Source organism: Cherax quadricarinatus, chromosome 37 (assembly GCF_038502225.1).
Source record: "Cherax quadricarinatus isolate ZL_2023a chromosome 37, ASM3850222v1, whole genome shotgun sequence".
In the NCBI taxonomy this organism is placed as follows: domain Eukaryota; kingdom Metazoa; phylum Arthropoda; class Malacostraca; order Decapoda; family Parastacidae; genus Cherax; species Cherax quadricarinatus.
The window spans coordinates 3386365-3400130 of NC_091328.1; the positions used below are offsets into that span (position 1 = coordinate 3386365).

Sequence of the window (13766 nt, forward strand, 5' to 3'; positions counted from 1 at the left end):
ATGTTAACAAGCGGCGGTGGTAGTGGTGGAGTATAGTGGTAACAGCGGCAGCGGTAGTGGTGGTGTATGGTAATGGTAACAGCGGCGGTAGTAAGGTGGTGGTATAGTAGTAACAGCAGCGGCGGTGTAGTAGTAACAGCGGCAGCGGTAGTAGTAGTAACGGCAGCGCAAGCGGTGGTAGTGGTGGTATAGGTGGTAACGGCAGCAGCAGCAGTGGTAGTGGTGGAGTATAGTGGTAACGGCAGCAACAGCGGTAGTAGTGGTGGTAGTGGATATGTGGTTAACGGCGGCGGCGGCGGTGGTAGTGGTGGTATGTAAGTAAACAGCGGCAGCAGGCGGTAGTGGTGGTATATGGTGGTAACGGCAGCGGCAGCAGTAGGTGGTGGTAAGGTATAGTGGTAACGGCAGCGGCGGCGGTAGTGTGGTGGTATGGTGGTAACAGCAGCGGCAAGGCGGTAGTAGTGGTGGTAAGGTATAGTGGTAACGCAGCGGCGGCGGTGGTGGTGGTGGTGGTATAGGTAGTGGCAAGGCGGCGGCGGCGGTAGTGGTGGTGGTAGTAGGTAGTAACGGCGGCGCGGCGTGGTGGTGGTAGTATAGTGGTAACAGCGGCGGCGGCGGCGGTAATTGGTGGTATAAGTAGTAACAGCAGCAGCGGCAGTAGTGGTGGTGTATAGTAGTAACAGCAGGCAGCAGCGGCAGTGGTGGTGGTATAGTGGTAACAGCGGCAGCGGCGGCCGGTGGTGGTGGTATAGTGGTAACGGCGGCAGCGGCGGTAGTAGGTGGTAGTATGGTGGTAACAGCGGCAGGCGGCGGTGGTAGTGGTGGTATGGTAGTAACGGCGGCAGCGGCGGTGGTGGTGGTGGTATGGTGGTAACGGCGGCGGCAGCGGCGGTGGTGGTGGTGGTAGTAAACAGCGGCAGCAGCGGCGGTAGTGGTGGTATAGTAGTAAGGCAGCGGCGGCGGTAGTGGTGGTGTGTGGTAGTAGCAGCGGCGGCGCGGTAGTAGTGGTGAGTATGGTATAACGGCAGCGGCGGCGGTAAGTGGTGGTAGTATAAGTGGTAACAGCAGGCAGCAGCGATAGTGTTATTAAGTATGAGTAAGGTAACAGCGGCAGCGAGCAGGTAGTGGTGGTAGTGTAAGGTAGTAACAGCAGCCGGTGTAGTGGTGTGGGTATAGTGAGTGAACAGCGGCGCAAGTTAGTGGTTGGTGTATAGTAAGTAACAGCAGCAGCAGCGGTAGTGGTGGTGGTATGTAGTAACGGCAGCGGCAGCAGCAGTGGTGGTAGTATAGTAGTAACAGCGGCGCAGCAGCAGTAGTAGTAAGTATGAAGTAGTAACAGCGGCAGCGGCAGTAGTGTGGTAAGGTATAGTAGTAACAGGCAGCAGCAGCGTGTAAGTGGTGGTATGGTAGTAACAGCAGGCAGCGGCGGTGGTAGTGGTAGTATGGTGGTAACAACGCAGCGGCGGCGGTAGTGGTGGTAGGTATGGTAGTAACAGCAGCGGCGGCGGTGGTAGTGGTGTAGTATGGTAGTGTGGCAGCGGCAGCGGTGGTAGTGGTGGTGGTAGTGGTGAACCACGGCGGCGGCGGCGGTGGTGGTGGTAGTGGTATGTAGTAACGGCAGCGGCAGGCAGTGGTGTGGTGGTATAAGTGGTAACGGCAGCGGCGGCGGTGTAGTGGTGGTATGGTGGTAACGCAGCGGCAGCGGTAGTGGTAGGTAGGGTATGAGTAGTAACAGCAGCAGCGGCAGTAGTAAGGTGGTGGTGATATAGTAGTAACAGCGGCAGCAGCGGTGGTGTGGTGGTATGAAGTGGAAGGCAGCGGCGGCAGCGGTAGTGGTGGTAGTATAGTGGTAACGCGGCAGCGGTAGTAGTGGTGGTGGTATGGTAGTAACAGCGGCGGCGGCGGTGGTGGTGGTGGTATGGTAGTAACGGCGGCGGCCAGTAGTAGGTGTGTGGTGACTATAGTATAACGGCAGCAGCGGTAGTAGTAAGGTGGTAGTATGGTGGTAACAGCAGCGGCAGCGGTGTGGTGGTGGTATGGTAGTAACGGCGGCAGCGGTAGTAGTGGTGGTGGTATAGTGGTAACGGCAGCAGGCGGCGGTAGTGGTGGTGGTATGGTGGTAACAGCGGCAGCGGTAGTGGTGGTGGTGGTATGGTGGTAACAGCGCGGCGGTGGTGGTGGTGGTGGTATAGTGGTAACAGCAGCAGCGGCGGCGGTGGTGGTGGTATGGTAGTAACAAGCGGCAGCGGTAGGTAGTGGTGGTGGTATGGTAGGTAACAGCAGCAGCAGCGGTAGTGGTGGTGGTATAGTGTAACAGCGCAGCGGTAGTGTGGTGGTGGTATAGTGGTAACAGCGGCGGCGGTAGTGGTGGTATATGGTAGGTAACGGCGGCGGCAGCAGTGGTGGTGGTGGTATGTAGTAACAGCAGCGGCGGCGGTAAGTAGTGGTGGGGTATGTGGTAACAGCGGCAGCGGCATTGTGGTAGTGGTAGTGTATAGTAGTAACAGCGGCAGCAGCATGGTAGTGGTGGTATGGGTAGTAACAAGGCGGCAGCGGTAGTGGTGGTGGTGGTATGGTAAGTAACAGCGGCAGCGGCGGTAGTGGTGGTGATATAAGTAGTAACGCAGCAGCGGTAGTAGTGGTGGTAGTATGGTAAGTGGAACAGCGGCGGCGGAGGTAGTAGTGGTGGTGGTATGGTAGTAACAGCAGCGGCAGTGTGGTGGTGGTGGAGGTATGGTGGTAACAGCAGCGGCAGGTAGTGGTGGTGGTATAGTGGTAACGGCAGCAGCCCGGTGGATAATTGGTGGTATGGTAGTAACAGGCGGTGGTGGTGGTGGTGGTATGGTGGTAGCAGCGGCGGCGGTGGTGGTGGTGGTATAGTGGTAACAGCGGCAGGCGCGGTAGTGGTGGTGGTATGGTGGTGGCGGCGGAGCAGAGTGGTGGTGAGTGGTGGCAGGTATGGTAGGTAACGGCGGCGGCAGTGGTAGTGGTGGTAGGTGGAGTGGTAACGGCGGCAGCGGCAGTGGTAAGGTGGTAGGTATGGTGGTAACAGCAGCAGCAGTAGTGGTAGTATAGTAGTAACAGCAGCAGCAGCAGTAGTAGTGGTAGTATAGTAGTAACAGCAGCAGCAGCAGTAGTAGTGGTAGTATAGTAGTAACAGCAGCAGCAGCAGTGGTAGTAGTATAGTAGTAGTAACAGCAGCAGCAGTAGTAGTGGTAGTAGTATAGTAGTAACAGCAGCAGCAGCAGTAGTGGTAGTATAGTAGTAACAGCAGCAGCAGCAGTAGTAGTGGTAGTATAGTAGTAACAGCAGCAGCAGTAGTAGTGGTAGTATAGTAGTAACAGCAGCAGCAGCAGTGGTAGTAGTATAGTAGTAGTAACAGCAGCAGCAGTAGTAGTAGTAACAGCAGCAGCAGCAGTAGTAGTGGTAGTATAGTAGTAACAGCAGCAGCAGCAGTAGTAGTGGTAGTATAGTAATAGTAACAGCAGCAGTAGTAGTGGTAGTATAGTAGTAACAGCAGCAGCAGCAGTAGTAGTGGTAGTATAGTAGTAACAGCAGCAGCAGCAGTAGTAGTGGTAGTATAGTAGTAACAGCAGCAGCAGCAGTAGTAGTGGTAGTATAGTAGTAACAGCAGCAGCAGCAGTAGTAGTGGTAGTATAGTAGTAACAGCAGCAGCAGTAGTAGTGGTAGTATAGTAGTAACAGCAGCAGCAGCAGTGGTAGTAGTATAGTAGTAGCAACAGCAGCAGCAGCAGTAGTAGTGGTAGTAGTATAGTAGTAACAGCAGCAGCAGTAGTAGTGGTGGTAGTAGTATAGTAGTAGTAACAGCAGCAGAAGCAGTAGTAGTGGTAGTAGTATAGTAGTAACAGCAGCAGCAGCAGTAGTAGTGGTAGTAGTATGGTGTAACCAGGCAGGCAGGTAGCAGTGGTGGAGGTATGGTAGTACAGCCGGCAGGCAGGCAGGTAGTTGAGGAGTAGTAACAGCAGCAGAAGCAGTAGTAGTGGTAGTAGTATAGTAGTAGTAACAGCAGCAGCAGCAGCAGCAGCAGTAGTAGTGGTGGTAGTAGTATAGTAGTAACAGCAGCAGCAGCAGCAGCAGTAGTAGTAGTGGTAGTAGTATAGTAGTAGTAACAGCAGCAGAAGCAGTAGTAGTATAGTAGTAGTAACAGCAGCTGTAGTAGTAGTATAGTAGTAGTAACAGCAGCAGCAGTCATATAAAACTAAGTCGTGCTAATAAATAAAACTGCTTGTGTCTGTCTCTGTATATTTCTGTATGTATGTCTGTCAGTCTGTACGTCACTGTGTCTGTCTCTCTCTGTCACTCTCTCTCCAGGACGCTGTAGTTGAACAGTAGATAATCACGTCGTTGGTTAATATATTCCATTGGGCAGCGTTGTATGGCAGAGGGGTGTGGCAGAGGGGTGTGGCAGAGGGGAGTGGCAGAGGGGAGTGGCAGATGGAATAATTCCGCTACTTTGGCTATATAAATCAGATTAGGGGGTTATTGTAGGAGGTAGGGAGCCTCGCCCCCTCCCCTTCATGATGCTGAATTGTGTGTGTGTTCTTGTTGACGTTGGAAGGACATCTGTTAACAAGACGTCTGTTGAAAGCATGTCCCTTTTTTATATTTGTCTATTTCTTTGCTAGTCTGTGAGCCTGTCTTCCTGCCTGTTTTGGCTGTCTACCTGTCTGGCTGACTTTGGTTGTCTACCTGTCTGGCTGTCTAGCTATCTACCTGTCTGGCTGACTTTGGCTGTCTGCCTGTCTGGCTGACTTTGGCTATCTACCTGTCTGGCTGACTTTGGCTATCTACCTGTCTGGCTGACTTTGGCTGTCTGCCTGTCTGGCTGACTTTGGCTGTCTGCCTGTCTGGCTGACTTTGGCTGTCTGCCTGTCTGGCTGACTTTGGCTGTCTGCCTGTCTGGCTGACTTTGGCTGTCTGCCTGTCTGGCTGACTTTGGCTGTCTGCCTGTCTGGCTGACTTTGGCTGTCTGCCTGTCTGGCTGACTTTGGCTGTCTACCTGTCTGGCTGTCTTACCCCTTTCTTCTGTATCCTAATTTCCTCCCTTTCCAATCTCTCCTCTGTTAATCATCTCTCCCTTCTCCCCAATCGTTCCGTCACCATCCCTCCCAATCTCCCCCTCACCCCAATCCCCCCCTTTTCCACCCCATCTTCCCTATCTCTTCCTCTTACCCGAAATTAACAAGTGCTTAACAGAATTATACAACGGCCACAAATTAGCCGGATGGAGCGAAGCGGCAGTGAGCCTGTTATCAGGACCTCTCTCTCTCTCTCTCTCTCTCTCTCTCTCTCCCTCCCTTGCTCTTCTCTCTCCCTCCCTCCATCCTTCCATCCCTCCCTTTCGTTATCTGGAACTTCCTCCCTCCCGTTACTGAGATCGCCCTCCCTTCCTACCTTTATTCGAAGCCTCTCTCTCTCGGAAGCCTCCGTTACTATCAGAAGCTCCCATTCCTTTCTTACTAGAAGCCTCTCTCTATCCAAACCATCCCCCCTCTCTCTGTCTCTCTGAAGTCCTCTCCCCCCCTCCCTCAGAAGTGGCCGTCTGTTCTCTCTGCCTGTTTGTGTCGCCTCGCTGCACCGGAAAATCTGATCAGAGCATCAACACTAACAAGAGGTTTTTCTGGCTTCCATTATCGCGGGTGATGCTCTCTCTCTCGCTCTCTCTCTCGCTCTCTCTCTCTCTCTCTCTCTCTCTCTCTCTCTCTAACATTAATACGAAATAATTCGCAACACTAATCGAAATATAATAAGGATCTTGGAGCATTGAACAACGACCTCAAAAGCACCAATGTCTACCTGTCAGCAGCAACGCTGACACTATGCTAGACCTCATGGCTAGGAATTTTCTAGCACAAAGCACATGACACCATACCTGAAGTATACCTGGAGGGGTTTCGGGGATCAAAGTATACTCCAGGTATGCTTGAAAATTTCGAGCCATGAGACCTAACTCATTCAGTCTTTTCTCTCTTAGGACACTAAACAAATAAAGGTACAATACCGTGACTGGAACAATGGACAACTAATCCGTTTTAGAGAGGAGCTCACGACGACGCCTCAGTCCGACTTGGAAACCATTTACGAAGTCACGAGTAGAGTCTACGACGACGCCTCTGCTCAAGTATGACCGAAGCTTCATCGTAAGCTTCACTCTCCTATGTGTGGGTTATTTGTGCGCTTTAAGATACTCAGTGACTTCGACACACTGAAACTCGAAGAACTTTTCGAAGCGTTAAACGAGACCATAACTCGAAACAGTGCTAAGAAACTACGAAGCAAGCGATGCAACGCAAATAAATGCATTATTTGAACTAAAAATTGTAGCAAAATGTAAGAAACCAGCAGGGAAATCTGCAAGAGCGAAGAGAATAATGTCACTAGTAAACCAGCTGGATAAGTGTAAGTATTGTAAGTATGGGATTCACTACGTTATGACTCTGGGACACGCTGACATGAACGGATTTCTGATGTTTATTCACCACTTATAACAGGACGACCAGTTGACAACAAACTAACCTCGTTAGTAATAGTAGTAGCAGAATTAGTTGTGGTAGATGAACTTGTGGTTCATAGGAGAACCACTGGTACAAACAGCAATATATGGGGCAGTGGAGAAATGGAAATAAGCCATTTTGTCTGACCTTTTTATGGGGTTATCCTTGGTAATTTACACTAAGTATGATCAGTGTACTAATGTACACTTACTTACTGGTAGTAAAGACAGACACAGAAAGGATAAAGTAGAGGTTGATGCAGCCCAACCTTCCACCCATTTCAATCTTCCCTATAAATTCCATTTTGTCTACTAACACGTACAATGTTTTCCTCTTGTTCATTCTGTAAGTGGACGGAGGGAGAGGAGGGTGGGGAGAGATCCTTGTGCTCTATTATCCTTGCCTCAGACACCTAGATACGACAGTTCTTAATCTAGACAGAAGTAGATAGCTTCTAAGTTTATTGCCTAGGGGTAGACTTCCAAGTTCTATGTTGTCTCTATGTGTCTGTCTGTCTGCCTCTAACTCTCAGGTAACAAATGTGGGCGAAACAGCGCATCACTGCTATGTGGAAAAAAATTCACTCAGTGGGACCTTTGACATGGAACTAACAAAGTGTGTGTGTGTGTGTGTGTGTGTGTGTGTGTGTGTGTGTGTTAAAACCCTGGAATTCAAAGACCTTTTATCCTGGGTGTAAAGGGAGCAAAATGAACTCAGCAGAAAAACTTTTGACTTATATTATCCTTCACCAAGTAAGAACAGAATTATATACACTATATACACTATGTACAACAATAAGTATTAGTGCACTTCAAGGTAAGCAAGGCAGAATAGAAGCCACTAGAGAGCAGACCGTGCTTCAACCAGCTCTAGAATGGGAATGACAAGGGCAGACAGGTGTGTGGTACCCACAACACCTCTGCGATTGCCAAAACCATCTTCTCATTGGCTGGAACCTGGGTACTGATTGAAAGACGGGGCCCCATCATCAACCCTTAGCCCCTGGTTCGCTGGTTGGGGGAGATAGCCTTTCAATGAGGGTGTGTACATGCCCCGAATAAAGGTTACGTACTCTTTGCATGCCACAGTGTGTGTGTGTGTGTACTCACCTAATTGTACTCACCTAATTGTGGTTGCAGGGGTCGAGACTCAGCTCCTGGCCCCGCCACTTCACTGAGTGCTACTAGGTTCTCTTTCCCTGCACCATGAGGTTTATCATACCTCATCTTAAAGCTATGTATGGTTCCTGCCTCCACTAACTCACTTGCTAGGCTATTCCACTTCCTAACTAAATACTTCCTAACATCCCTTTGACTCATCTGGGTCTTCAACTTCCAATTGTGACCCCTTGTTTCTGTGTCCCCTTTCTGGAACATCCTGTCTCTGTCCACCTTGTCTATAACACGCAGTATTTTGTATGTCGTTATCATATCTCCTCTAACCCTCCTGTCCTCCAGTATCGTCAGGCCGATTTCCCTTAACCTTTCTTCATAGGACATTCCCCTTAACTCTGGAACTAACCTTGTCGCAAACCTTTGCACTTTCTCTAATTTATTGACGTGCTTGATCAAGTGTGGGTTCCAAATAGGTGCTGTGTGTGTGTGTGTGTGTGTGTGTGTGTGTGTGTGTGTGTGTGTGTGTGTGTGTGTGTGTGTGTGTATGTGTGTGTGTGTGTACTCACACTCGGGCTCATACATACATGATAAGACAGACACACTCCAGGAACGCCCCAAAAATTATTTTTCTTCCTTCCATTAAAGTTGTGTATCAAGACGTAAGTGTCTCAAATCTGTCAACAAATATAAAAATAATGAAAACTCTACAATAACATGATTTACATTAAAATTACTCCCATTATTTGACAGAAATTAGGTCAGGGATAGCATGAAGAGTTCATGAAATAAGTGGGACGTGAAATGACACTCTGGAGGCGCTAGTTGCAAGTTCATTTCTATTTTGAGAATAGAACTTAACATTCGTATCAATCTATTCCCAACTGCAACAAAATGGATAACAATTTAGTGACAGGGCAGTTTAAACCTTCCGTCTCTCTCTCTCTCTCTCTCTCTCTCTCTCTCTCTCTCTCTCTCTCTCTCTCTCTCTCTCTCTCTCTCTCTCTCTCTCTCTCTCTCTCTCTCTCTCTCTCTCCACACCTGCGAATTCTATTCAGATTCGATTCTTTTTGTAAGGTGTATTAAGTGACAATTGTGTTCTCCTGGAATTTACTGTTCACTCAGATGTGAAGAATTTACTGGTGTAAATGTGAAGGAGATTGGGCGTTCAGAAGACTGCAAAAATTTAGTGTGTGTGTTAACAGAGCTGCGCATGTGGGGCAGCTCCAGCTCCCGGCCCCTCATCTGAATCTTCACCAGTTTGGTATAAGTACTTCCCTTCATCTGGATCTGTCATCTAATTTGCCCTTAGTCTCTGAGTGGAATCTGCTGCCTGTGCCTCACCCTCGCTCAGTGTGTTGAGATGTAACTCTCACACTGTGTGAGTGCTTGCTCAGGTTCCTGAGTAACTCTCACACTGTGTGAGTGCTTGCTCAGGTTCCTGAGTAACTCTCACACTGTGTGAGTGCTTGCTCAGGTTCCTGAGTAACTCTCACACTGTGTGAGTGCTTGCTCAGGTTCCTGAGTAACTCTCACACTGTGTGAGTGCTTGCTCAGGTTCCTGAGTAACTCTCACACTGTGTGAGTGCTTGCTCAGGTTCCTGAGTAACTCTCACACTGTGTGAGTGCTTGCTCAGGTTCCTGAGTAACTCTCACACTGTGAGAGTGCTTGCTCAGGTTCCTGAGTAACTCTCACACTGTGTGAGTGCTTGCTCAGGTTCCTGAGTAACTCTCACACTGTGTGAGTGCTTGCTCAGGTTCCTGAGTAACTCTCACACTGTGTGAGTGCTTGCTCAGGTTCCTGAGTAACTCTCACACTGTGTGAGTGCTTGCTCAGGTTCCTGAGTAACTTTCACACTGTGTGAGTGGTTGATGAGGTTCATTTGCAACCCTTAAACCACTAACACTCCATCTACCACCACTATCGCCACCAACACCAACACCACTAACCAACCAGCCTCTACCACCACAAACACCTCCACTGACCATTCTTCTCCCTAACTTCTAGTATCCACAAACACCAGCGTTATCCCCATCTAAGTATCCACAAACACCAACGTTATCCCCATCTAAGTATCCACAAACACCAACGTTATCCCCATCTAAGTTAGTATCCACAAACACCAACGTTATCCCCATCTAAGTATCCACAAACACCAACGTTATCCCCATCTAAGTTAGTATCCACAAACACCAACGTTATCCCCATCTAAGTATCCACAAACACCAACGTTATCCCCATCTAAGTTAGTATCCACAAACACCAACGTTATCCCCATCTAAGTATCCACAAACACCAACGTTATCCCCATCTAAGTTAGTATCCACAAACACCACCGTTATCCCCATCTAAGTTAGTATCCACAAACACCAACGTTATCCCCATCTAAGTATCCACAAACACAACCGTTATCCCCATCTAAGTCAGTATCCACAAACACCAACGTTATCCCCATCTAAGTTAGTATCCACAAACACCAACGTTATCCCCATCTAAGTATCCACAAACACCAACGTTATCCCCATCTAAGTATCCACAAACACCAACGTTATCCCCATCTAAGTCAGTATCCACAAACACCAACGTTATCCCCATCTAAGTATCCACAAACATCAACGTTATCCCCATCTAAGTATCCACAAACACCAACGTTATCCCCATCTAAGTCAGTATCCACAAACACCAACGTTATCCCCATCTAAGTATCCACAAACACCAACGTTATCCCCATCTAAGTATCCACAAACATCAACGTTATCCCCATCTAAGTATCCACAAACACCAACGTTATCCCCATCTAAGTCAGTATCCACAAACACCAACGTTATCCCCATCTAAGTATCCACAAACACCAGCGTTATCCCCATCTAAGTCAGTATCCACAAACACCAACGTTATCCCCATCTAAGTTAGTATCCACAAACACCAACGTTATCCCCATCTAAGTCAGTATCCACAAACACCAACGTTATCCCCATCTAAGTATCCACAAACACCAACGTTATCCCCATCTAAGTTAGTATCCACAAACACCAGTGTTATCCCCATCTAAGCATCCACAAACACCAACGTTATCCCCATCTAAGTTAGTATCCACAAACACCAACGTTATCCCCATCTAAGTATCCACAAACACCAACGTTATCCCCATCTAAGTTAGTATCCACAAACACCAGTGTTATCCCCATCTAAGTATCCACAAACACCAACGTTATCCCCATCTAAGTTAGTATCCACAAACACCAATGTTATCCCCATCTAAGTATCCACAAACACCAACGTTATCCCCATCTAAGTTAGTATCCACAAACACCAACGTTATCCCCATCTAAGTATCCACAAACACCAACGTTATCCCCATCTAAGTTAGTATCCACAAACACCAGTGTTATCCCCATCTAAGTCAGTATCCACTAACACCAACGTTATCCCCATCTAAGTCAGTATCCACAAACACCAACGTTATCCCCATCTAAGTTAGTACCCACAAACACCAGCGTTATCCCCATCTAAGTCAGTATCCACAAACACCAGCGTTATCCCCATCTAAGTCAGTATCCACAAACACCAACGTTATCCCCATCTAAGTCAGTATCCACAAACACCAGCGTTATCCCCATCTAAGTCAGTATCCACAAACACCAGCGTTATCCCCATCTAAGTCAGTATCCACAAACACCAGCGTTATCCCCATCTAAGTTAGTATCCACAAGCACCAGCATTATCCCCATCTAAGTATCAATCGAAAAAAATATCAGTAGGTCGCCTCATGATAGACGTAATTAAGGTGACGTTACCTATTTCACCTAATAACAATTATTTTGTTGTCATACGCTATTGTTGGGTTTAATGATAACAAGGAGAGTTAAGGAGACGAGACGATTTTTGTCTCTAATCTGGGTTAAGGCAATAGAAAGTCGAAAGGTTAAAGGTATTATTTACTATTACGTAGAAGGAAACATATTGCACTCTGATTACCTTCCGGTGGACTGAAATGAGGATAATTGTGTATGATTGTTGGTTAGTGGTGGAGGGGATGGTGGTAGTTGTTGTTGTTGGTGGTGATTGTTGTTGGTGGTGATTGTTGGTGATTGTTGTTGGTGATTGTTATTGGTGGTGATTGTTGTTGGTGGTGGTACAGTGGTGATGCAAGCTGTTGTTGTTGTGTTCACACAAAACGTCACAACAGCACGTTAAATCACTGAACACAATAACTAGAGCTCAACTCTGGTCACTGGTCCACTGAAACTAGTATCTGCAGTGACAGTGATGGCGCACGTTAACCAGTGTATACTTGTACCTCGTTGGAAGAATGTTATTGTAGCAGTCATAGTCCAGTGACTCAGGACATAGGAGTGATAGTTTTACATCTCCCTTGCCGCGGGTTAGAGCATTATTTATTCCCTGAAGTGAATTCAGTTTTTCAATACGAATTTCACACTGTAAACACCCATACATAATATATATATATATATATATATATATATATATATATATATATATATATATATATATATATATATATATATTATGTATAAAATGTATAAAATGTGTGTGTGTGTGTGTGTGTGTGTGTGTGTGTGTGTGTGTGTGTGTGTGTGTGTGTGTGTGTGTGTGTGTGTGTGTGTGTGTGTGTGTGTGTGTGTGTGTGTGTGTGTGTGTGTGTGTGTGTGTGTGTGTGTGTGTGTGTGTGTGTGTGTGTGTGTCTGTGTGTGTGTGTGTGTGTGTGTGTATGCTCTGAGCTTTGATTTTTGTGGCCCATTATCAGTGATCTATTACCTACTTTATCTGTTTATCTTCAATAAGCTACTAATGTTTCCTCTTACTCAGCTGTTAATATGTTTATATTCTCCCAAATATCGTGTTTATTGCATTTCAGACGTTCTTTGGTCTAGCGCTCAGCCGGTTTGTTGTTGGGGGAATATAGGGGCATCTAAAAGCTTGCGCCGTATTGAACCCATGTAAGTTTACATTCAGCTGTATCTTTGTCGGGTTGGTCACTTACTTTGTTTAGTGTAAAGAGACGTTAACGTATATCTTACTTGAATCTTAGTGTAGTTCTTGAATGCTTAGGAATCTAAGGTATAGATGAAGGATTATGAGCTGATTGGTGTTTTAGTTTTATTAATGTAATGCAGGATGAAGCAAGTAGGACTGTGGGTTTATTGAGCTTCTTAAGACAGAGACTTCTACTTGACGGGGAAAAAGCACAGGTGTGACAACGCTTAGCTGTGTAGAGCTTTTCGAAGCTTTTTACGCGTCTGGTCTATAAGGAGTGATACGTTGTTACACCGGAAGCCTGCTGTATACTTGTCTTTCCCTCGTTTATGTCGGAAGTGTTATTTTTGCATCTAAGAACCAGATAGGCTGAAAAACCACGGAACTGGTGGGGTTCTGAACCCATGGCAAGGGAGTCGTCAAACTCCAGGCCAAACAAACCACGTTCTCTGGACTTCAAACAAACCACGTTCCGTGGACTACAAACCACGTTCCATAATAATAAAACTGCAAAGAAATCACTGAACGGAGTTTGCTCGTCTGTTTGATTTCGTGAGTCAGATAGGCTGTGTTACGACGGCTGTGTAGGCCTGCGGGCTGCTGACAACAATAGCCTGTCTTTTTGTATATAAGAAGTCGGTAGTAATGGACTCTTAAATGTTCTCTCTCTCTCTCTCTCTCTCTCTCTCTCTCTCTCTCTCTCTCTCTCTCTCTCTCTCTCTCTTTCTCTTGTACCGATGGGGTGTCCCGTAGCTCTATTGGCAGCGCACTCAGCTCACACACTGAAATCCGGGGGTCGATCCCCGGTACGGGTGGAAACATTAATACATGATTCCTTAACACACCTGCTGTCCCTGTTCACCTAGCAGTAAATAAGTACCTGGTTGTTAGTTGACTGGTGTAGGTCGCATCCTGGGGACAAAACCTAATTTGCCCGAAATGCTCTGTATAAAAAGGGGCTTTCTATATAGTAGTATGTCATTGATGTCAGCTATGGTATGTATACCTTGTATGTATACTTGTAGAAATAAAAATTATTATTATTATAATTATTGTTTCCTTGAAAGTATACTTATATCTTCAGTAGGTGACCTTTATATATCCCGTTAGGTTCTTCCCTTATCAGTAGGTGACCCGAGAA

The 13766-nt window shown here is 47.0% G+C and overlaps 1 long non-coding RNA gene across 1 annotated transcript in view; it reads right to left on the reverse strand.

Annotated features, from left to right (window-relative positions):
- The window catches only part of LOC138853686 (uncharacterized), a 307328-nt gene extending 301217 nt beyond the window's left edge, over positions 1–6111 (reverse strand). Inside the window, exon 1 of the long non-coding RNA XR_011392848.1 lies at positions 6022–6111. This is a non-coding gene — a long non-coding RNA (uncharacterized lncRNA). The remainder of the gene's footprint in view (positions 1–6021) is intronic.
- Between the last annotated feature and the right edge of the window lie 7655 nt (positions 6112–13766).